General features: G+C 49.6%; 1 long non-coding RNA gene across 1 annotated transcript; it reads left to right on the top strand.

Moving 5' to 3' along the window:
* The first annotated feature begins 757 nt into the window (after nucleotides 1-757).
* LOC149356996 (uncharacterized) lies at nucleotides 758-23,944 on the top strand. The gene is made up of 3 exons (XR_016289856.1): nucleotides 758-940; nucleotides 1,007-1,094; nucleotides 23,744-23,944. It is a non-coding gene; the product is annotated as an uncharacterized LOC149356996 (long non-coding RNA).
* Nucleotides 23,945-24,004: the final 60 nt, after the last annotated feature.

Here is a 24,004-nt window from a genome sequence, read left to right as displayed (position 1 = left end):
CCACAGTAATTGATGAAAACGAGGAAATCCCTCTCTTTACTGCCGTCGGAAAATGTAGGGTAATAAAAAACATTCACTTGATTTTACTAATTTTCCAGAAAGGAGTGCGTCGGCTTGGGTACGTCTTTTGCCCCTTTGAAAACTCCTTAGCTTCCTTGCGCGCCGTCTAGTGGCAGCTGCCGGTCGGCCGCGCTTGCAGGCGACGACGCCGGCGCCATCGTCGCTGCTTGCTCGCTTCTGTCTCAAGAGCTGCATCTCTCGTTTGTCATGATAGAAGACATCGGATCGCCGACGCCTTGGCAGGAATTTGCTGCACGGACTCTGTCTGTGAAGCCGCCGGCGTGTTCGCGGAACACTTCGCGTTGCTTAGCCTATGCCGCCACACCACGAGAGGGCTACTTCAAAAAAAACAACATGGCGGTGTGTGACGTGTCGGCCTCCCCCCCCCCCCCCCCCCGCAGCCCGCCAGCTTACCACCCGCCAGGGCATAAGAGACCAGACATCATCGACTTGGCAGCAACATACTCCACTGAACGTTTCAATGCTGGTTAACATGCATGTGGCTGATCGAATTGAGCGGTTGAGCGGCACCACAGCAAAAATTTTTTTACTTGTTGGAACCTCGCCGCTCGAGCCACTCGAGCCGCCGCGACGACTCAAAACAGTTCCTTCCGCCGCGGCGTTAGGATTTGCCAGCGTTTTTCCCTTTCATGTGAAACAGGCTTCGCTCAAGCCGGCAATACGTGCGGAAGCAGCGACTGACCATTCGTTGTCTACGCACCATACAACTGTTGGCGGCTGCCGTACCGCAGCTTCGACATGGCGGTGTGTGCATGATGCATCAGTTTTCTCGACACGGACGACCCCTCTTTCGTTCGCTGTGTCGTTGCGTGAACCTGCATGGATACAAAAGACCGGATTATCATCGTCATGTAAAAGGGTAAGAGTATTGAACGCTCATTTGATGGCACTGATGCGCATGCTCTAAACACCACTCTCTCTTCAGTGTGCGACGACTTTCAGCGAATCCCGGGCGCGCCGATACGGAAGACTTCATCCTCGCCCGAGCCGCCAACTCACCCAGAGGTCACTAAGTGTGTGAGAAATTTATTCTTGCATGCGGCTGAAAAAAGTGCGTGGCACTACAGCCATGGCGCTTTACGTTAATCTCGAAAACTGGAAGTATTGTCAGTTTCCTAGGGATCAAATTTTCAACATGTATTTACAGCCCATGAATATGAAAAATATGTACAGGCAATGAGCTGGGCGAAAGTGCACGACCGTTGGGGTCCGTGAAATTTTTCAAGTTATTGCGAACTGCAATGAGAGCAAAACCTCGCCTGCCCTAATTAGTTGCTTCCTTTCCTGTGTTTTAAGATGGCGCTATGATGCAAACAAAGCAAGTGATTTTATTCTTTGCAGCCATAGCATAGGACATGGCGATGCCTTAGAGCCCAAGGATGTTGCCTATATTTTTATATTTTCAGTATTGATGGCGTCGAAACTTAGCAGCGATTTTCGGCAGCGTACATGAGGTGGTGGAATTACTGAGCGTTGATTTTGTGGTTATTAACGCATCTAGTTCTAAAGTGGGGTATCTTGTACACTCTTCGCATTTGAAAAAAATGGCTGTGGCTTAGCTTGGTTAAGCCTGGTAATTGCGAAGCAATACGTGGTTCTGCTGCCGTTCCTCTCGTTCTTCTTCTGTCTCCGTAGCTCGCTGATGCTTTCTCTTTGCAACCTGCCGAAGCGTATAGGCTGGAGGCGGCATCTCATGGGCTTGACGAGAAGAGCGCAGTCAGGCCGCGGCCGTGGTTATGCGCCGCGCAAGGCAACGGCGTGAGATGGGGCCCCGTTTTTGAGCAGATGGTATGACGTCACATAGCGCGCAGCGCCCCTGGTGAAAGGAGCGGGAGTCAGGCCACGGCCGTGGCTATGCGCCGCGCAAGGCGACGGTGTGAGATGGGGCCCCGTTTTTACACAGATGGTATGACGTCACATAGCGCGCAGCGCCCCTGGTGAGAGGAGCGGGAGTCAGGCCGTGGCTATGCGCCGCGCAAGGCGACGGCGTGAGATGGGGCCCCGTTTTTACACAGATGGTATGACGTCACGCAGCGAGGTCACGCGAGAGGTCAAGCGTGGCTATGCGGCCGCGGCACGGCACGGGCTGAGGTGGTAGCGATAGTAGTATTGCTTCGCAATAAAATGTGAAAAGAAGCAGTTTCCTCTTCGCTTCCACTTTTCAAACACCTTCAATTGATGTGAAACTGTCGGGGATAGAAACGTTCCTGTTCAAAATGTCGATCCTGAGAAGGCAGCGAAAGCAAAAATAAAACCTTCACAAGATCCCCATCTAGAAGCGCTCAGCGTTGTACATCGGCGAAACCAAGAACTTCCTATAAAGAATGAAGGAGGAGAAAGCGCATGTCAAACAAATGAATAGGGAAACGAGCGCGGTGGCGCAACACTGCGAGGAAAGTGACCACAAGACAGACTTCGACAGAACTATTGCGCTGGACACCAAACCGCGCCCGCGCATAAATCTCTGAGCTGATTCATAGCATATTCAGCAGACACAACCGCTTCTTAGGACTCCCCCCCCCCCCCCTTCCGTTTTTAGATCCATGGTCAACGTCCAGTGGCCCGGCGAAGACTAACCGAAGGCTGGCAAGCAGCCACTCGCCCCTAGTTACACCGGATGAAGGAACCGAGTAGGTTCCGAAATGCCGTGTTTTTTTTTCGTTTTTTCAATTTGTGCTTGGCATTCTAACTTAAATTCCTTCCCCAACCAGACAGAACTGTGTCAGATGTTTTCTTTTAAACACTGGCCAAGAATGTGACGACCAAGCAGAGCGGAGAGCGGAAGACAGGGGCTGGTAGGGGGGAGGTGGGCTCCGGTAGTAGCTTGCTATGCCAAAGAAATACAATAAATGTTCGCTCCAACTGCTATGTTAATTGCCCTTGCCCTGCCTTTGACCTTTACTCGGAATGACGAGACCGTCAAAATGTGCGGCGACGGGTTTCCCCCGCAGGGAAATTTCATGCCCACTGCGTGTGTGCTAAGTGCTGCCTTTCGTTTGTGTGCTCCGATTTCAGTAAGTGCAACAGCGTAATCAAACTGCGGGAAACAACACAGGACAAAGAGCAGACGGGACAAGCGCTCACTTTCAACACAGCGGATTTATTGCAGATCAAGAGCATATACATGGTCTGTTCTGAAAGTAGTAGGACTGATTTTTTTTTTCAAAATTTTATTCAAGATAATAGTACAAATGATTAGTATTTTTCAAAAGAGCACCCTTCCGCATCTGCACGCTGCTGCCAATGAGTTTTACAGTTTTCGTACGCCTCCAGGAACGCCTGGACCGGAATGCTGTTTAGCTCCCTCGTCACGGCCTGTTGAACCGCCTCTACCGATCCGTGATGCTTCTCCTTGAGCGTCGACTTCATTCTCGGGAATAGAAAAAAGTCTGGCGGGGTCAAGTCGGGGCTCTAGGGGAGGCGAGGTAGCGTTGCCACCTTGTGCTAGGCAAGATACTCAATTACGAGGAACCCTGTGTGGCTCGGCGCGTTGTCTTGGTGTAGCCGCCATTTGTTGGCGATGGCTGGGCGGACACGAACAATGCGTTTTCGCAGTCTTCTGAGGACTTACACGTAAAAAACTGCATTAACTGTTTGTCTGGGTGGTACGAACTTTTTGTGGATGACTCTATTTCGATCAAAAAAGCAAATGAGCACGGACTTTTCCTTCGATTTGCTCTATCGCGCTTTCTTGGGGCGTAGGTAAAAAGGAGTGGGCCATTCTGACCTCTGCCGCTTGCTCTTTGTGTCGTATTCAAACACCCATGTCGCGTAACAGGTCACCAGGTTATCCAAAAAAATCGGGCTCCTCATTCACATGATCAAGAAGATCCTGGCAGATCGCTTTCCGGCTGGCCTTTTGCTCCTCTGACAACACTCGCGGCACCAACTTCGCGCACACTTTCTCGATGGCTAAGTTTTCTGTCACGATCTCAAAAACTTGGATTTTAGGAAAGCTAAAGTCCTTAGCAATCATTCTGATACTCATCCTGCGATCAGTTTTAAGTAAATTTTTGATCACGACACATTTTCGTTGGTCTTGCTGGTCGATGAGCGTCCGGAGCGGTAGTCGTCTTCCACTCTTTCCCTACCTTCTTAGAACACCTTGAGCCACTCAAAAACACCTGAACTACCCATGGCAGCATCCCCGTAGGCCTCCTTAATCATGTCATGAGTCTCTGCCCGTTTTACAAAGCTTTACACAAAATTTCATCGCGTATCGTTGATCCAGTAAACACTCCATGATTCTGCGTGACGAGGCGTTTGGACAGGGGTCCACAATACAAGCGACCTGCTCTTTTCAACGGCCGAGAGCAGACTACCGAATTTCCCCAGCGTTCCCAATATCCCCTTTCACCGATCCTGCGCGCGTAGAGAACCTTTCGTCCACCCGTTCGGCCAAGAAAAAATCAGTCCTACTACTTTCAGAACAGACCCTGTATACACTACTGATGCACCAGAAAAATAAAGAAGAAACATGAAGGAACAAAACAAAATGCCACATGTCGTCATGCCAAGAACTCGAGCTCCTTCTTCGATAACGCCAGAGACGGTCTGCTGACGCATTGGTCTCCTGCCCGTGCTATCTCACACGCTTCCTTGATTTCTCGGGTTAGATCGTTTCGGTGTCGATACATAATGACTGTCTTGTCGAACAGAGGGTGGCAAGGTAGTACAGCGTCACATTTTTTGCAATGTGCCGCCAACCGGCCGTCTGTGGCCGTCCTTTGACAACAACATTTACCTTCAAAAGCAGGGTGTTTGCATTGGTTCGTGTATTGCACCTATTTTGAACGATTTTTTTAGCTTACTGCGACAAGGCTCTTTTTGAGCGGCTAGATCAACTTAGGATTTTAAAAATTTTTAGGTATGTTGATGATTTTTTAATTGTTTTAGGTGAACATGTTTTTATTGGCTCTTTTAACTGTAGACTCTTTTAATGCATGCTTTAGGCCCCTAACGTTTACGCATGAGTTGCCGGCACAGGACAGCATTAGGTTTTTAGACCTGCGGCTGCGTTTCAACCACGATCATGATTGCTGAATGTATGAGCCTAGAGCCAACAACCCTCCTTTGCCTTACAGCTCTGCTCATTCAAAGTTAGTAAAAAGGGGCATTGTTCTTTCCTTCCTGTCGAGCGCTCTCTGCAAGTCATGCGAACATGCTGTGGAAGAAAGTGTACAAAAGCAGGTAGAACGTTTGGAGGTGGCGAGTTTTCCCAAACATGTCATTGTGTCAGTCGCTGAAGGCCTGCATCGCAGAAGAAAAGTTGTGTCACACATGAACAACGAACAGAGAGCAGAGGAGAGAAGGAAAATGGAAGAAAAACGAAAGAAAGAAAAGGTAGCCGTGATTCCCTACCTGCATCAGGTCTCGCACAATCTAAGGAAGGTAGGTGGTGGTGAAAACTTTTAATTTCTGAAATAGAGTTTGGGAGCCACAGAGTGGCCCCGCTACATGGTCGGCGTCCCTAGTCCGGGACACCGCATGACGAGGCCCCGTCTCTCGCCCGTTTCACTAGAGCCCTTTGGGACTCAAGCGAGGAGCAGTTGAGGAGGGCAGTCTCCCATGCCTCTCTGGAAGGGGTAGGGGAAGGGGGGAGGTGGGGATTTTGAGTACATGCCCACACCATGTGGAAGATATCACAGGTCTCCCCACAGTGCGGGCATGCCCATCCGTGTTAGGATCGTAATGCTTTAAGATTGCAGGACAGAGTAGAGTACCTGTCTGCAGGCGCCTTAAAGTTCGCTCCTCCGTCTTACTCAGCCCCTTTGCAGGGGCCGGGAAAAGGCGGTGGTTGTCGGTATAATGCGTTATTATTTCCTTGAATCGCAGCAGCGGCTGGTTAGTCTCCGAGCCAGAAGAGCTGGGATGAGGAGCCCGGTGAATAAGCGCTCGGGCAGCCGCGTCAGCGGCCTCATTACCTCGTAAGCCCTGATGGCCAGGAGCCCAAATGATTCTTTTGGGTGTTGGATCAGTGGCAGTCCGTGTTAGAATGCAAGCAGCTAAGGGGGAGATCTCCCCCGCCAAGTAATGATCACATGCTTTTCGGGAGTCCGTAATGATGATTCTCGAATTGGCGTGGGCGGCAGCAAGCGCTATCGCTACTTCCTCGGCTCGCATTGAATTCGGGGCTCGAAAAGAGAGTCCATCAACGTGCATTTCCTGGTGAACGACAGCGGCCGTGTAAAATCCCGTGGGCGACGGCCCTGCTACGTCTACATAATATACACCGGGTCGGGAGCCGTGTTGTCTCTCAAGAGCCCGAGCCCGCGATTGTCGTCTGTTTTCGTGCATGTCGGTGTCCATGTTACGGGGGAGCGGGGAGACCCAGAGCATATGGCGCCACAGTACTGGGATACGCTCCGCCTCCTCTCGAGTGCAATCGTGTTGGATGTGTAAGCGGTTTAGCAGGAGGCGCCCAGGGGCCGTCTGCATGAGCCGCGTGTATTGGTTCACGAGGTGGGCCTCCCGCAGCTCCTGGTAGGAGTTTAGCACCCCCAATGCCTTGAGTTTGGCATTAGAGGTAGCCACCGGGAGATCCAGGGCTCGCTTAGTTGCCTTGCGGATGATGGCGTCTATTCGCGCCTCGTCTTGCTTAGTAGTGCGGAGATATGGCACGGCGTAGAGGATCCGGCTAGTCACGAAGGCATAGACGAGCCGAAGCGCGTCCTTGCCCCGCAGACCGCCCCGCTTGTTGGAAACGCGGCGGATCATGCGCCCTACCTGTTCGCCTACTCTCTTGAGTTTCACAATGGTGGAGTCCGGTCTGAGTCTGTGGTGAATGAAAAGGCCCAGAATACGGAGCTCCTCCACCTCTCTAATAGGACCTCCTGACAAAGAGATGTGAATTGCTGTCCTATCCTTTGGGTTCGCTCTGACATGCAGAAGCTCTGATTTCGCTGGAGCACATTGGAGCCCACAGTCAATAGCATACGCATCGACTATGGAAGCGGCCTGCTGAAGGCGGGCCTCCATGTCCCCAAGGCTCCCCTCAGTGGTCCAAATTGTAATGTCATCTGCATATAAAGCGTGTTGAATGCCTTCCACCCGAGCCAGTGGGCTTGGGAGGCGCATCATAGCTATGTTGAACAGGAGCGGTGATAACACCGCTCCCTGAGGGGTACCCCGTGTTCCCATCATGTAGGGGCCGTATTCCTCGCCCTCAATCCGAAGAAATACCTGGCGATTAGTTAAGAAATCTCGAACATACGCGTAGGCCCTAGCCCCACAATCGGTAGAACTCAAGTTTGCCAGGATGCTTCCGTGTTTAACATTGTCGAAAGCCCCTTTCAGATCAAGGGCGAGGATGGCTTTGTCATTGTGTTGCATAGTTGTGGGTCGTATTACATCCCTGTGCAGCTGGAGAAGGACATCCTGTGCAGACATGTGGGGGCTGTTGTGCCGGCGCTCATATTTCGCTGGCTGGCCTCTCTGGAAACAAGCGCTGCGCGCCCGCCGTCGCTCAAAGCAGGCCCAGACTCCCTCGGACATGTCGCGACGTGCAGCGTGACTCATCCAGCCACGCCGGCGCCGACACGGACCCTTCCTCCTTCCCTCCTCTCCGTCGGTGCGGGCTCCTCCGACGCGTCATCGGCCGTCGCCCCTCGACCATTGGTCTAATTTGAACGGTGGCCAGTGATTGGAGGATTTGAACGGCTGGCTGCCGTAACCGTTACCAGCGGCTATAAAAACGGAGCCGCGCTGAACCCGAGCAGCAGACGGGCAGCAGAAGAGCCATCACGCCGGAGCTACGCTCGCCGCCGGGGTCGCCCTTCTTCTGTGTGCCTGCCCGTGGTGCTCTTGACCCTTGTATCATGTAAAAGCCCTTGTACATACTGTACATAAAGTTCATTTGACTCACCGTCGCCTCGACCGTTTCCCGGCTCGGACACCCAGTCCCAACAGTGGTGGCAGCGGTGGGACGCCCCAGTCCCAACAGTGGTGGCAGCGGTGGGATGCCTCAGTCCCAACAGTGGATGGCAGCTGCGGGATCGACCGGCGTCAGCTACCTCGGCGCGGTGAGTGCCTGATGTTTTCCCCTCAATTCGCCAGACTGCTCTAGCACACGTGATTGTAGTCTAGAGTAGGGCTGTGTGTGTAGCACTGTAGGAGAGCTTTGCTGTTTCGAGCCAAGTCGGAGCGCTTTGAAACGAAAGCTGGTGCAGAGGGAGTAAACGAGGCGTTTTGAAAAGAATTACTTGCGCGTGTCATGCTAGTAGCGCTGTAGTAGTGAACCGCAAGGGAATTCTAAAAGGGCAAGCTACAAGAGGCTATTGTGAGCGATGGAGAACTTCAAAGTGAAGGAACTCATCGAAATTTGTGAAGAGTTGGGCATTGATTTGGGCCCCGCAAAACGAAAGCAGGCTATTCTTGAGATCATGCGAAAAGAGGAAGTAACGGCTGAGGAAGCCAATGAGGCCTGGGATGAGATCAAAGAACGCCGTGAGAGCGAGGAGGCCAAAAGACGCCGTGAGCGCGAAGAGACAGAAAAACGGCGTGCTCGCGCTAAGAAACTGATGGAGCTGGAGCTTGAAGCGCACGAGATCGATTTCGAGAGATATAAAACATTGTCCGCTCTGCATGAGACCAACGGTCAGCAGCTGAGAGACAGGCCGCAGCCCTTCGTGATCGCCGAAGATATGGCGAAATATTTGGCGGAGTTCGAGCGCGCCTGCGAGAGAAAGCGCGTTGAGCGGAATGGTTGGGCACAGAAGTTGGTGGCCCTGCTTTCCAGCGAAGCGTATGACGTTGTCAAGCGCCTGTTGGACGGCGGTTTGGCGGACTACGATGAGCTTAAAAGCTTCTTACTGACGAGATATAACGTGTCACCGCTAGACCTTCGCCAAAGGTACCTGCGAGAGAATAGCACCCCATCGTTTAACGATTTTCCCTACCAGTTTAAAGCCGACATTTTAGAATGGCTCGAAAATGCGGAAGGTTCGGAAGATCAGGACACAAAGGTAGAGTGCGTCGCTGTGGAGCAGCACTGCCAGTGCGGCACAGAGGAACGTAGTCCGTACTTGGCAGATGTAACTGCTGCTGTAACAGTGGAAGGTGCCTCACATTCGCGAACGGAGGGAACCTCTCTACCATCAGATAACGTAGTCACAGCATCGGACGATGCACTTATAGAGGCCTCGCCCATTGAAATTGTGGCGGAGTTACCGGAGAGCGGATCTCCTAGCGAGTCAAAAGCAGGAGAAGTTGCAGAGCAGGGCAGAGAGGACGTCCGTCTGGACAGTAATGAAAACGCCTGCGCCGACGCAAGCGAAGTAATCGAAGTAAACGAGGACGGCACACCGTGTTGTGCAGCGCGTTCGGCAGAACTGCAGAAACCCGACACTTACGATCAACGGAAGCAGGCGCATGGAGAGTTTGCGGACGCTGAGTTGTGCGTTAGTGTCTCTGGCGAGGAATGCGAAACGAGTCCCGTGCTTCCGCACTGCTCTGAGCTTTACGACATTCCTGAAAGCAGCTGCAGTAGCGGGAACACCGCGACTGAGTGCAGAGCCGACCCTCATCCGAAATTGGCTGAAACGCGTCAGGAGCATGACGAGAGCTGTATACCAGCACTCATGTCAGTTGAAAACACTGGTTCGTCTGCGCCTGAAGAAACTAAGGTGCTGGACGACAGTGGAGAACAGAACCTTCCAGACGACATGGGAGTGGTAGACGTCAACCAGTCCGGAAAAGATGAGGACGAATGCGCACTCAAAAACGCTGAGCAGGAAGAGCGCAGCTTTGAGGAACTTAGTAAAGGCGCCATAGCTAGACGTGATCTAGGTAGCGCAGCTGAATTGGCTGACAATCAAAGTGATGTTGTCAGAGAGCAGAAACCTAGGCGACGGAAGCAGCATGCGCTTCCACAGGCGAAAATGAAAGGAAAGCTCACGATAGAAAGCTGCAACCGGAAGAAAAGGAACCGCCAGTTCAGGAATGTGAGCTATCGCCACAAGGTGATAGCGAAACAAGAGAAACAGTGCTGCCGTCGAAAGGAGAGGAAAGGCAAGCTCAAGAGAGAGAGCTGTCACCGAAAGACGATGGAAGGCAGGCAAAAGAAAGAGTGGTGCCGCCGAAAGATGAAAGGCAGGCATAAGAAAGACAGGCGCCGCCAAAAAGAGAGAAAGGGCAAACGCGCGAAAACGGGTTTCCACCATCGGAAGCGCCAGCGTCGCCGGCAAAATGACTTCAGTAAAGTCAGTCACGTTGTCAGCCCTGAAACTAGTGTCAGAACCAGAGCTAAAGAAATGTGCGAGGCATTACTATCGCGCAAAGCGAAGCGCATAACTGTGCCGAGGCACATGGATCTGGGCAGTAGAATAGACTGCAAAAAGAAACCGTGCAAGCATTCGCGCGGGAAAGAGTATCAAGGCAGGAAACCGAGATACAAGAGAGTGCTGCCCAGGAGGCGAAAAATTAAGGTGCGGGACAAGTGTGAATTTTGCCGCCAGCACGGCGAGAGCAAGACGCGCAAAGGCGCGTGCTCTCTAGACGGCTCTCGCTTTCCGCTGCAGTCACGAGACAAACCGCGCTCCCACAGAAAGCGGCACGCGCGCACAGGGAAAACGCGAGGACGGCTCAAAAAGCGAAAGACTGTACGAGGCCGCAGTGACAGGGGCAAGAAAATTGCCAAGAAGAAACCGTCTAAGCGCTCAGCCAAGCACAGTTATCGCGATAGAAAGCCGCGATTCGAAATGACGCCACTTAGTAGGCGTGAAATCAAAAGGCCGGGTAGATGCGCACTTCGCATCGAGCGGAAATGCAAAAGGGTGCGCGAGAAATTAAAGCCTCGTGGGTCTCACTTGCCGCCAGAAACAAAGAAAAAGAAAGGAAGGTCCCACCGGAAGCGTTGCGCACTCTCTATGGGACGTCGCGTCTGGCGCGCGAAGTGCAAAGAAAGGGACAAGTCGCAAGTGAGTGAAAGCGAATCGCTCTCGTACTGTACCTCCCCTAGAAACTGGAAAGACAAGTACAGAGAGAGAGAAAAGCGCGTATACCGCAAAGAGGCAGAGATATTAGCTACCACAGTAGTAGAGAGAGAAAGAAAAGCGCGTCCACCGTGAAAGAGGCAGAGACGTTAGCTACCACGGTAGTAGAGAGAGAAAGAAAAGCGCGTCTACCGCGAAAGAGGCAGAGACGTTAGCTACCACGGTAGTGGAGAGAGAGAGAGAAAAGCGCAGCACAGCGAAAGAGGCAGAGTCACTAGTTTCCGCTGTAGCGGGTGTCGTTTACCGTCCGTTAGAAGCGAGGAAAACGCGAACGTAGACGCACTAAGCCGTGTGTTCTAAGCAAGGCTGGCTTCGCCTCCTCGTGACCTACATTTTGTCTCTTCGCGAACAGCTGTTAAGTTCGCTCGTAGATCGGGGAAAAATTGATATCCTCATTTGTGGCCTCAGCTGAGTGTCTTCTGGCCGAGTGATCTCAAGAGAGCGAATTTATTTTGCATTCATTTCATTCCGAGTGTTTCATGTGTTCGACACTTTGTTTGAGTTAATTACTTTCAAGTTCTTGTATCCCGCATGTGTCTCTTGTAGAAGAGGGAACAAAAAGGGGACAGAAATATAGCCAGCGGAGTTTTTATGACGTAAGTCTGGCGTTTTGACGGGTGACGGAGGGCACTTGCTTGTGTTGGGTGTTTGCCTGTTGTCGGTCGGTTCTTGGCAAGATGCAGAACGATCAGCGACCGATGCTGAGAAGCAAGCTCTTCCGAAGGACCGAGCGAAGCTGATCCAGTCACCTGGGCGACTAAGCTGCGGAGCAGTGATCCTGTCCTGGTGAGCGGGACCTGTTCTCGGAAAGGAGCCTGGAGCTACCTGCGGCTGAACACCGTACGAGAACTTGGAGGAGCTTGGCGTACGAGCGCGCCCCGCATCCGAGCCACGCGGAAGTAGCTCGTCTTCGTGGCGCATTGTCTGGCGGCGGTGGTGCTGTTGTGCCGGCGCTCATATTTCGCTGGCTGGCCTCTCTGGAAACAAGCGCTGCGCGCCCGCCGTCGCTCAAAGCAGGCCCAGACTCCCTCGGACATGTCGCGACGTGCAGCGTGACTCATCCAGCCACGCCGGCGCCGACACGGACCCTTCCTCCTTCCCTCCTCTCCGTCGGTGCGGGCTCCTCCGACGCGTCATCGGCCGTCGCCCCTCGACCATTGGTCTAATTTGAACGGTGGCCAGTGATTGGAGGATTTGAACGGCTGGCTGCCGTAACCGTTACCAGCGGCTATAAAAACGGAGCCGCGCTGAACCCGAGCAGCAGACGGGCAGCAGAAGAGCCATCACGCCGGAGCTACGCTCGCCGCCGGGGCCGCCCTTCTTCTGTGTGCCTGCCCGTGGTGCTCTTGACCCTTGTATCATGTAAAAGCCCTTGTACATACTGTACATAAAGTTCATTTGACTCACCGTCGCCTCGACCGTTTCCTGGCTCGGACACCCAGTCCCAACAGTGGTGGCAGCGGTGGGATGCCCAGTCCCAACAGGGCGAAACCCGAACATGGTGACTGCGAAGAAGCCCTTACTCTCCAGGTATGGAGAGAGGCGATCTAAGGAAGGTAGGGCAACGTTCTGGAGTGAAATTTTGGTTTGGTTTATGGGGTTTAACGTCCCAAAGCGACTCAGGCTATGAGAGACGCCGTAGTGAAGGGCTCCGGAAATCTCGACCACCTGGAGTTCTTTAACGTGCACTGATATCGCACAGTACACGGGCCTCTAGAATTTCTCCTCCAAAGAAATTCAACCGCCGCGGCCGGGATCGAACCCGCGTCTTTCGGGTCACCAGCCAGGCACCATAGCCACTGAGCCACTGCCGCGGGGCGGAGTGAAAGTAGTATTCACGGCACCAAAAAAGCTTTTGAGTGCGAGTAAAAATAGCTGCCCTACCAGAACGCGGAAACCTGAGTGCAGAATTAAGCACAGAAATGCCTAAGTGCCATGCAGGAAGGGGGTGGTGTACAAAATTCCCCTTTCATGTGGTCGGCTGTACATAGGGCAAACGGGTAGGTGTTTGAATGTGCGCCTATTAGAGCACAACAATAAAGTTGGCAATATCGCCACAGACGGCCAGTTGGCGGCACATTGCCAAAAATGTGACGCTGTACTACCTTGCCACCCTCTGTTCGACAAGACAGTAATTTTGTATCGACACCGAAACGATCTAACCCGAGAAATCAAGGAAGCGTGTGAGATAGCACGGGCAGGAGATCAATGCGTCAGCAGACCGTCTCTGGCGTTATCGAAGAAAGAGCTCGAGTTCTTGGCATGACGACATGTGGCATTTTGTTTTGTTCCTTCATGTTTCTTCTTTATTTTTTTCTTTCTGCTGTATCAGTAGTGTATATATGCTCCTGATCTGCAATAAATCTGCTGTGTTGAAAGTTAGCGCTTGTCTCGTCTCCTCTTTGTCCTGTGTTGTTTCCCGCCCTTTGATTACGCTGTTGCAATGAATTACCAACCTGCCCAAGCCTTTTCTGTTTTCAATAAGTGTCCTTGATCTGGTGCCTGGAACGCATGAGGAACCCTCTGATCAGTGACAAAAAAATTACGTCGCAATGCCACTTTCAGTGCAGGAAGGCAGCCAGACTGACTGCCGGTGCGCAAGCGCCTCAGTAAGGCCATTTTATTTTCGCAGTTTTATGCTTAATGGGGAAAAGGTTCCTGATCGACGCTGCTTTCCGCTTGCCGTATTGCATTGACGGCTAAGAAAGCGGCTATCTATGCAACATGTGATACCTTCAAAAACCGCGTTCAGCCATTATCGTACGATAGGCTACAGGTGTTTGCTAGCTACTCTTAGCTACTACTATGCTACTATGTACTACTACCTGATATTTTGACACGAAAAACGTTTAACTTCAACAATACCTGTGTCATTGAAAAATGTCCTCTGAATTTCTTGTGCGAACTCCACTTAAACTACATTTGAAGCACCTCATACTTCAAGCTTAGAGGTGTAATTGTTTTCATGCGCTTATTTTCTTTTTGTAATCTTTTTTTAAGAAGGAGAGCCCCTTTAAGTAGTGCCTTGTAACCAGGGATAGCATTGCATGCCTGTCTATTGACAGCAAAGCTCTTCAATGTGCCCTTCTTGCTTGCAAGTGTGGCATCTTTATTTTCATTCCTTTCGGTGTTTCAAACTCAATACCCAAAGAGGGCGCAGGTCAAGGCAGTCCTCTTATTTTCTGCAGAGGCCAAGGCGTTTTTTCTCTGTAAACATCGAAAGCAAACTGCCGGGAACTTGAATGTTTTGTACCCAATAAAAGTATTATTTGATATTTCTCACTGCAATTTCGTTGACGCATTTATGCTGGAAAAGAAAGCTCTAAAATGAGGCTTCCATAGGAGTACTGAATTTAAAAATGGCTTCCTCATCGTGGGAAATAAACTTTTCTGGGCATCATAAATGCCAACCTAAATTAAGGCATATTGCTCTCAAAATTTCCTTAACAACCTTGAAGATACCTTGACATTGTTGTACAGTTTTTTTTTTCTTTTAACATGCCAGCAAGTGTAATGGCGACCGCTACATTTATTGTATTTGTTTATTTTGTGTGTGTATGTGCCGAATGCAGTTTGCTCACCCCAGGGAGGAAGGCCCTCGTCAGGCACAAGCCTTTTGGCCTCCTTCCTGAAGTGTATGAGACACACTTCGAATAAATACTTTTCAAACTTTTCAAACTTTTCAAAATTTCCTATAAAAATACTTAAAAGGAACAGGCACATACTACTGAAATATAATATAAAGTCAGCTGCGTAGGAATATATAATGTGTATATTAATTACCATGCTAACTCCTTTTTGAGTGGAACATTTACTCCAAAATAAACTCTTGTCAAGAGAGCGGTTACCTTTACTACTCCTAGCACTTCCAGACTACTTCTATACGAAGAGCAGTAGACCAGATGCTCCTGTTCTGAGGAGTATCTAACCACCTTTTCGGCAGTGCGCTACACGACTAGACATTCATTCCTATGCGGGTGTTTTTCTGTTTAAAGTGCATTTGGGTATTCCGAAAGCCCTTTAGCACAATACGTCCATCCAAGGAGTTTGTTTCTTCTGAAATTACCTATTCATGTTGTGTCTACCTACCAAGAAATTAACCTGTGTCATGTATAAGTACGAAGCTTCGCCACATAATGAATCGTCTTTCGTGTTAGTATACTTCGCGACTGCAACCCAAAATCTCTGCCTCGCATTCTAGTCTCATTACATACCACGTGTGCAGACACATGTGGTAACCCAGCAGCTGAGCGCCTCCCAGTCCAGTCGAACCTGGGTCTTATTGTGCGAGAATTTACATCACCGGTTCAGAAAACGCTGGTGGGCATGTGACCTGCGCAGTCTGGATGGAAAGGTTGTTGAAAAGCGTACTGCTTGGAGTGAAACACCGACCCTTAGGAGACAGTAGCGCTAGCGCGTCTGTCGTTATTATGTAGGCAGCAGAAAACCTGTGTTTTCAGATATCGTTGTGCGGCGTACTATAAACGGAGCGTGCTGCAGCCAGCTGTATAAAACGTCATAAAAAATCACAGATTGGATAGAAGGAGGTTGTATAAAATAAACGGCAAATTTCTTGTCTTTCTCAAAGTTGACACATGACGCCGTTAGGTTATGAGAAACGAGGTAATATAGGGGGATGGGTCTTATACAGTTGAAGATTATTCTTGCGATAATTTTTTGAACTACTTCAGATTAATAAGGCCCGTTCCAATTTATGCTTCATGGGAGGTCCCATGTTCCTCTGCGTGTTGTTTGAACGACAAAGATGACATTAAAAAAATCTCGGGTTTTTAGTTTCAGCTGCTGTAATGTTAATCACGAGCAAGATTCAAGCTGGCCATTCCATACCACGCTATGTGGATTAACATCCCGAAGTAGCGCAGAATCTGAGGGGCGCCGGAGGGTTCCAGAGTAACTTGGACCACCTGAGGCTCTTTAACGTGCGCTTAAATCGTGCAGCACACGGGCCTTTTTACATTGCACCTCTAGAAATCTGCAGCCAAGATTCGGTCCAGCGTGCTTGGGCGCCGAAGGCGAACGGCATAGCCACTCAGCCATCGCATCGAGCTAACCTTCAAGGTAAACATTGCGTTGGGTAGTGGATGTCAGGCTATTTAAAGGAGTATCTAGACCTTCATACAAATTCCTCCTGAAAAGCCCTTCATGGAATACGCTTTGGGTGCAGGGCGTCATTACTGTTATTTATTCTTTGCCGCGGGATGTAACTAATGTACTGCGGATAGCGCACCTGAGGAGGTAAAAACTGCGATCCGTTAAGCGGCGGTGTGGTGATGTAGCCCTCTAGGCAGCCAGCATGTTTTTCGCGAGTTCTGTAATTTCACAGGGAATGCTCAGCTGCGGGATGGGATGAGTGGCCTCGTTTTTTTTTCGTTTACATTAGTTAACGCCGATACACCTCTCTACATTCCGAGCACATGCAAATCTCGAAGAGGAGGAGGGGGCACTGCAGACCGCCACGTTTCAGTTTGCCTAGAAACCATCATTTACTGGCAGACAAATAGTTTTTTAATCAGCCTCACGGCATAAGTTTTCATTCCTTTAAAACACCCGCGTGGTGGCTCAGTGGTTACGGCACTCGGCTGCTGACCCAAAGTATGCCGGTTCGATCCCTGCCGCGGCGGTCGAATTTCGATGGATGCAAAATTCTAGACGCCTGTGTACTGTGTGATGCCAATGCACGTTAAGTAACCCCAGGTGGTCGATATTTCCGAAGCCCTTCACTACGGCGTTCCTCATAGCCTGAGTCGCATCGGGAAGTTAAGCCCCCCTAAACCTAAACCTGTCTTCCTTTAGTTTAAAGGTCATTATTCACTGACTCCTTCACAGTCCTCCACAGCATGAAAATAGGCATCAGTCACATAAACCACCAAAAGCAATATGGAGTACGTCTTTTTTTCTGTTGGTGGTACTGATTAAACACCAAAATCAAGACTGTAATCTTTTTGAGATTACAAAACAATCCACAGACGGTCATAGAAGAGACCACATGCTACCACTGGGATCCAAACTCGTGTCAGGTATGGCACTCTGCCATTAAATTACAGCGAAGGTTATCTCGCCTTCAACTTTCGCAGGTGTATATGTTTAATCTAGCCTATCTTTGAGACGGAAAGTGGTTGTGTTTTCTTTTACACTCTCCTGACGGTAGATGTGGGATGTCCTGGGATACCGAAAATGCTAATTGTAATGTGATCAACCGGAGAGTGTGGCCGCGATGCGAGAGCCCATGATGCTGCCCATGGCATGACGATTGCCAGAACCGAGACCCTCGTTACTCTTCTGAGCACACAATTGCAGGGAACTGAGGTGCTCACTGTGATATAGATACTAAATACAATTATCTATAATCATATGTCGCAATGGTTAGAGCTGGATAGTGAACTTAATGTTGTTCTACTCTAGGCTCATTGATTTGTTAAAATGTCATCAAATCTTGTAAATCAACGCTGACGTTCAATTCAATCCAAAGTAGCCCATTTTACGATGAAAACTCACTCATTTTAACAAAAAAAAAGCCTTGGCCAAGAGCGGGCCGCGCACATAATGGACACATATTTTTTTTTGTTAGGGCGGCTGGCGAAAGGTCTGTTCTTGCCTCAGTCACGAATAAAAGCGAAAGGGCCGCATTGAAGCACCCCAGCGGGCAAAAAGCTTACGTGCCCGGTGCAAACATGACCGCCTGTCGGCAAGCTCTTATTGCAGGGGAGAAGAAAACAACTAAGACACCGCTCAGCTAGCAAACAAAGAAAAATTTCGCCATGAAAAATAGTTAGTCTCGGAGTGGTGGTACATGAAAGCTTGAAATTCCTTTCTGTACTTGTGCCGTTAAAGTATTTATTTATTTATTCAAATACCCTAAAGGCCCTCTGCAAGAGGGTATTACATAGGGGGGGCACACGAAACACACTAATAAGAATATGCGAGAAACAAAATAGTAAGAATAAACAATTTCAGCAAACATAGCAAGAAAACCACAAAATACGCAAACACCAATATTAGAAGTGGATTAAAGTTTGAATAAAGATAAGATAAAAGTGTGAAAATTGAAACACCGGGGGTTCAAGGATAACACAAAAAGAAAAAAATACAATACGATATCGAACAAGATGCACTGGTATTAAATTAGTCCTGGAAAAAAAAAACAGCTAACCACAAAAACGCACAGAGACGTCAAATTCTGATATGAGTCCACAGCATTTGATGAAATTGATCGGTGTTAACTTCAGTGCCAATATCTGATGGTAGGTTATTCCAGTCAGCTATGGTTTTGGGGATGAATGATTGTGCGTAATGGGCCGAGTGGCATGCTGGGCGTTTGACTTTGCAGGGATGATCACGGCGAGGAAAAATGACAGGGGGTGACTGAAAGAAGTCGTCGCGCAAACGATCATGGTGATAAAGTTAATATAACGGCTGCACACGAAGCCGTGGAAAATGCATAGCAACAACATAGTAACAACAAAGTAACACAAATCTGCGCCTTCTCTAAACCTTTCGCCAAGGTATGCCACCATTTATTACTTTTTAAACTAAATCAACTGAATATTGATCATAACGTTTTGAAATGAATGAAATACTTCCTTCATAACCGATCACAGTTTGTTTCTGCTAACTACGGTTCACCTTTCAGTGAGTAAGTAGAAAAACCAGCGAAAAGGACGCGTTCACAAGGAGGAGAAGTACACAGGACAACGCTGGAAATACAACTGAAAAACCGATGTTGTTTACTCGCTTCCACTGTCCTGTGGCAAGGTCTACATAGGTCAAACTGGTCAATGCGTCAATGACCGTACGAGGCAGCACCGCACCTCGCTGCAGCCAGGCAACACAGCAAATCTGCCACGACATTGCAACCACTGCAAAGACTGCACCCCTTTGTTCCATAATGTAAGAATAATTGGCCGAGGCAAAACGCAGATAGAACGAGAAATCTTAGAAGCTTTCAAAATCAAGCAGTTAGGAACTGAATTCGTCAGCGACAGCCCTGTTAGGTTCACGGCGAAAGAGTATAGTTTCATGAATGGGACATAGGTTGCCACACGCTTTCTTCGATCGCTTAATCTATTTCGTGTTTTTTTGTTTTTGTTAACGTTTGTGGTTGCTCTCGCGCATGTGCGCCCTGTCTTGATGTTGGCGATTCATCAAGTAAAGAATTTCAGTTATGTTTCCAGCGTTGTCCTGTGTACTTCTCCTTGTGAATGCGTCCTTTTCGCTGGTTTTCTACTTACCATGCACCAACTGGCCCAACAAGCTACGCTTCTTCAATACCTTTCAGTGATGTTTACTCGGCTTTGTCACAAGGGTCAGTCATTGGACTGATTCTGTTTCTCGTGTACATCAATGATCTTCCTTCGAAAGGAACATCTAACATTCATTTGTTTGCTGACTGCCTAGTTTTTAGCGAAATAAAATCACCCGATGATGCTAACCTTCTTAAAAGCGATCTTAACTGTATTTCTACTCGGTGCAATGATTGGCTCATGAACCTAAACACTGACAAATGTAAAGTTATGCGAGTATCCCGACAACGCTAACACTCCTTCCAGGTACTGCTTAAATAACGTTCCTGTAGAACCTGTGCTGCGTACTTGGGCGTCCACATTTCTGCAAAGCTGTCCTGGTCGCATCACAACGAGTACATTATTCACAGTGCTAACTGCATGCTGGGCTACATACGCCGAAACTGTACGAGAACTCCGTATTCTATTAAATAATTGCTTTACAAAACGGTACTCCGTTCAAAACTCGAATATGCAGCTGCTGTATGGGATCCCCTCCACGAAAAACTTATTACTTCTCTGGAGATTGTCGAAAATACTGCCGCGCGTTTTGTTTTATCTAACTTTAATCGTGGCGCAAGGATAATAAGCGTGAAAACTTACCTCTCTTTACAGCCTTTAGCATACCGTCGAGAAAAATTCCTCTGTCTTTTTTATAAATTGCACCATCATTACACTCTATGGAACGCACACTTTTCTCCTCCCCACTACGTTTCAAGCGGCGCCGATCATCGCCATAAGGTTGGAATTTAAACATTTAACACCTTACCAGCATTTCAGTCCTTCTTGCCTCGTGCTTCACGTCAATGGTACCACCTTCCCGCCGAAATCGTCACCATCAATGATAACCAGCATTTTCGCAATGCATTAGGTAACATTGTATGAATACCAGAAAATTTTTGTAACTCATTTTCTTGTCTATGTGTTTCTTTTTTGTATTTTTGCAACCACTCCCCTCTTTAATGCCTCTGGTCCTGAGGGGTCAATAAATAAATCATTACTGGTTTGGTTTGGTTTGGTTTATGGAGTTTAACGTCCCAAAGCGACTAAGGCTATGAGAGACGCCGTAGTGGAGGGCTCCGGAAATTTCGACCACCTGGGGTTCTTTAACGTGCACTGACATCGCACAGTACAAGGGCCTGTAGAATTTCTCCTCCAAAGAAATTCAACCGCCGCTGCCGGGATCGAATCACTTACTGAGTAAAGAGGCTACCTTTGCCATAAAACAGCCGGGATTGTGGTAGTCTGTGTGGAATACAGGTGAAATACGCGAAACTATTATTGTGGACAGGGTGGCGTGACGAGTCGAGGTATGGGTTCGGATTTCAATGCTACCATGACGACGTGATGTCACGATGGAGTAAAGGCAAACCATGGTTAAACAAAACCATTCATAGAATAATAAAAAAATGATGCGTTAACAGGTCCTGTCTGCGCACAAATGCGCCTAAAATAGCGCATTCCTATTTGCCAGGTGTTCCAAGGAAGGTGAAGCGGAATTTTTAAAAACTAACATTTCGAGGCGTGAAGGTAGCATCTGCGGCGCATTAATATCTTGTTTGGCGGGCCTCAAAAAACAGGTTGCGTCGGAGATGCTGCCGTCAAAGCACTCTAAGCACGAGATATAAAGGGAGAGGAGGATAGGAGCAGCAATAGAGAAAGGAATGGAGCCCGAGCTTAATAAAACGCAATTAAAAACCGAATATTCAAACTAATATTTTTCAAAACACCAAAATTAAACTTATAGAGGTGACGCAAAAATGCCGCAGCAGATTGTATCAGCGGGTTTCAATGTTTTTGTTCCTCTCATTCTACGGGCGCCACAATTAGTGATTTTTTTTTGTTTCTCAAGATTTAAATGTGCTGTTAGCTACCTCTGAATCCTTCCTACCTGCCCCCTCATCACCGTATCCAGTTAAACTATTTTTGTCCTGTCCACGCTCTATTGTACGGAAATCCTCTCAGCTTTTGTAGCGAGAGCTACATTACCCGCAGTCTCGCCGTTTCGCTGTAGGCCTTCGGCCCCACTTGTGCGCATGCGCGAGGAGCCGAGTGATGTCACAGCCGCGCAGCTAGTGTGCCGCGTCGCTCGCCTCCGACCGAGAGGACCCGTCGACTGATGTCACAGCTGTCGGCGCGTGACAGGAGCCGCCGAGTGACGTCACAGCTGTCGGCGCGTGACAGGAGCCGCCGAGTGACGTCACAGCTGTCGGCGCCACGCGCCGACGCCGCTCGCCTCCGACCGAGAGAGAGAGAGTGCGCATGCGCGACACGCAACTGGTGCGCTGTGCTGTACTGCGCATGCGCGTCAAGAAGAGGAGGAAGGTCGCGGTCCATAAATGATGGTGATGCGGCGGTGGAAAAAACACACTGTCATGGCGGCCAAGGAGAACGAGGCCGACGCTGTGCGGCGTAGGAGATGCGAGAAACTCCAGTCGTCGGACCATGACGATAAGCAAAACAACTAGACGTAACCAGGGATATACCGTACCTCTCACTGCGTATATCCTGGCATAGCTGAGCTAAGCCACTGCCAATTTTTCTTTTCCACTGATGTCACTAACCTTGGCCATGCGATACCAGCGGCTGGTCGGTACCATCAGGCACACGAAGCACTGCCAAACAGTCAAACCAGGTGACCACTTTGGGAAAATTAGGCGTCGAACCCATGCTACTCCTCGATTATTTCACTAACAGCAATGCATGCGTGCTGGCCCCTGTTCTGTTGCCATAAAAAAAAGTACAGTTCTTGACGAAATTTACTTTTAATCACGTACCTGTTCTCAGCTGTCGCGCAGGACAGCGAATAACAGCAGGTGGTAACTGAAGTAAGACACATAGTTCTGAGATACCGTATTTTCGGCCACCTCGCGGACGATTTGGTCGATCTAGCGCCACCCCCGCGATCCTTGTTTTAGCGGCTATGTGCCGCGTGGTAGCGGCAATCCTTGGCACCGGGGCGCATGTGCTAGAAACTCTACCAGACTAAAAATCTCGTGCCTTCGCAATGTCTTTATTGTAGGTAGTAATTAGAAAAATTACATCCGATTGTGTAGTTAATTAAACGCGAAGTAGGTGCGCTAGCACTGCTTAGCATTGCTATGCTTTTATAAGCGACGCAAAGTGCACCGGTGTTCTATGAGGTAGCTCCGCCTTCTCAGCGGCTAAGACGCGCGACGAGGTCTGTCTCTCTCTCCGCGAGCTTTAAGCGCGGAGACGGTGGCGACGCGGTGTGGCCGCCGTCTTGACGTGTCCGACGACAAATTGAAGTAACTATGCCCCTTTCCTTTTCCAAAAACTGAGAGAGGTTTTAGACCACCCAGCCCAGGCTTCGGAGTGCCACCATCGAAATACGTTATCGTGGCTAGAACTGCTACGCACTAAAAAAACCGTTCGCCGTCAGTGCTGGTTCACCTGACGATATTTGATGTAATACAACAACAACGCACGAGAATTTATGAACTCCTCTGAGCCTCACTAGGGCACCTATGGAGGTCCTGTAGCCTTGGTGGACGCTACCGTGACAGACAATGGGAGTTGAAAATGTAGCCATTGAGTGCATTCCTGCATTTAAACCGGAACGTAACCTCACAAGGCCCCTGCAGAGCACGCAGCGGGGCATGCAGCGCGAAGAGTTGGAGAACAGGGAAACTCCTACTGCCTGGCAGCTCTGCTGGGGCGCAGAAGGGTCCGCACCGCGCTGCGTGACGTCGTTCAGGGGCCCACATGTTGGATTTCCTCCATCGCCAGTGTGAAAATTCTGTCGCGCCAGACGCCGACCGATCGTCCCGACAAAAGCACCATGCAATTCCTGCTTGAGGCGGGAAGTTTTGCGCATATATTGTGTGATGCTTGAGAGAGCTCATTATGCGCGGTAAATTCAGAATGACGCCGCATACCTCTGCGCACTTGTCGCGAACCGTGCCAGGACCGCGTTAGATAACAAAAAAGAGCTGTGTGCAAGTCTTGAAAGTGGTCTATTCGAAAGCACTATGAACACCGACGCCTACCAAAATTGCGCCGAGCTACATAAAAAAGCGGGTCTTTGAACCTCGGATATTTCTAACCTGAGTGCCTTTCCCACCGTCGCCTTCCCCTCACGTGATGACATCGGAAGGCCTGAAGAAGTATTCTTTTCCGGCTGTAAACACACATTACACAAGTAAGCGCATAAAACTGCGCCTTCTGCTGTCAGCATCGCTCCGCCCGCACGAGCCAGCAGGAATAGAAGGCGGACGGAAAAGAAGAATAGCTCGAGATTTTTGTTCTATTCCTATTTGCTCCTCCAGCCATCTGCAGCTGCTCGCAGAAAGGTTATGACGAGCAACTTTTTCTTGAAGAGACGTGGCCACATTTTCTTTCTTTTCCCAGGGCATTTAGACCTGGGACCGGCTCGTCTCCTTGTCACCACGGAAGTGCCATGCCTCTCGGCCCTGAGCGTTGACATGCCGCCGTCCGTCATCCACTGGCCAGCTGGGGCGAAAGGAACTCGCACACACACTCACCCAGGTGCTGTGGTCATTCAGGAGGCCACCCATTGTCGAGCTGCGCCAAGGGCATCGTCGTCTCGGTCCGACAATTCGCCAGCGGGCTGGACATCGCCGCTGCGCTCCAAGCCGAAGGCGGCCGATG

The sequence above is a fragment of the Amblyomma mixtum genome, chromosome 3 (genome assembly GCF_055824585.1).
Source record: "Amblyomma mixtum isolate Tamu chromosome 3, ASM5582458v1, whole genome shotgun sequence".
Taxonomy (NCBI): domain Eukaryota; kingdom Metazoa; phylum Arthropoda; class Arachnida; order Ixodida; family Ixodidae; genus Amblyomma; species Amblyomma mixtum.
Note: the sequence above shows the minus strand (reverse complement) of the source record. Positions and strands in the feature narration are given on the sequence as shown.